Source organism: Hetaerina americana, unplaced genomic scaffold, assembly GCF_022747635.1.
Source record: "Hetaerina americana unplaced genomic scaffold, ioHetAmer1.1.p SCAF_109, whole genome shotgun sequence".
NCBI lineage: Eukaryota > Metazoa > Arthropoda > Insecta > Odonata > Calopterygidae > Hetaerina > Hetaerina americana.
In genome coordinates, this window is record NW_027286170.1 from 320484 (window position 1) to 321446 (window position 963).

The 963-nt window shown below is 44.7% G+C and overlaps 1 non-coding gene across 1 annotated transcript; it reads right to left on the reverse strand.

Moving 5' to 3' along the window:
- Nucleotides 1–426: 426 nt before the first annotated feature.
- On the reverse strand, nucleotides 427–502 carry TRNAA-GGC (transfer RNA alanine (anticodon GGC)). Its single transcript has one exon. It is a non-coding gene; the product is annotated as a tRNA-Ala (tRNA).
- Nucleotides 503–963: the final 461 nt, after the last annotated feature.

Sequence of the window (963 nt, forward strand, 5' to 3'; positions counted from 1 at the left end):
ATGGTAGAGATCACCCAGTACTAAGCCCAATACGGCGTCTGAAAATTCACAAATTAGGGTAGGGGGGCCAGTTCCTTTTCCTGTGCCGGTTATGCTTTCCCAGGAAGATCTGGTACCCGAAAAATCACACAGCTTCGGTGGAACTGCAGGTGGCCAGAGACTTGCCCCGGGAATCAAACAGGACCCTACGGTCAGTGTCAGTAGTCCAACGCTCTACCCACTGGAGTACCGCGCCCAACACGCATATACACACACATTTATGTATATATGTTAACGTGTATATATATACGAAATCCCGCCAAATGGCGAACAAATACTCATTCACGTAAAAATAGATATAAGGAAAATGGATAGGAACACATATAAAGGACGAACACAATAGAGGTGGGGAAGGCGGGATCAGGCAAATCTCGGCTGTAAAAATATTTCCTGGACCGGGACTTGAACTCCGGATCTTTCCACTTGCCAAGCGGATGCTCTCAACCACTTGAGCTATCCAGGAAACGTAATTTACACTGAGTTCAATAAATGGACGGAATATGCCTATGTTATAATTAAAAATTGGTATTCAACCGTTTAGGTATCAGATGCAGAAACTATAAAACTGAACAACGATATATTTCTTTACTTCTAGAGGAGAGGGAAAAATGTGCACATCTATATCTAACCTCGCTGGCCTAATACATTTACCAAATTAGAACTGTGGCAGGAGCAATGATATTTGCTCCTGGTACGGTCCCCCATGCCAGATAGATCGAAGTTTAGGAGCCAGACCCGGTAGTCCACGCAGCGTCTTTTTCTCAGTGAGGCGGCTGCAATGGCGTCTGAACCCAGTAGGGCGGCCATTCAGTGATGGTGTCACGTCAAAAACACTATTGAGAAAGGCAACGAGAAACCACCTCACTTATCATTCCCAAGATTTAAATGATGGATACTACAGAGAATATGATTCCAGGCAACTAC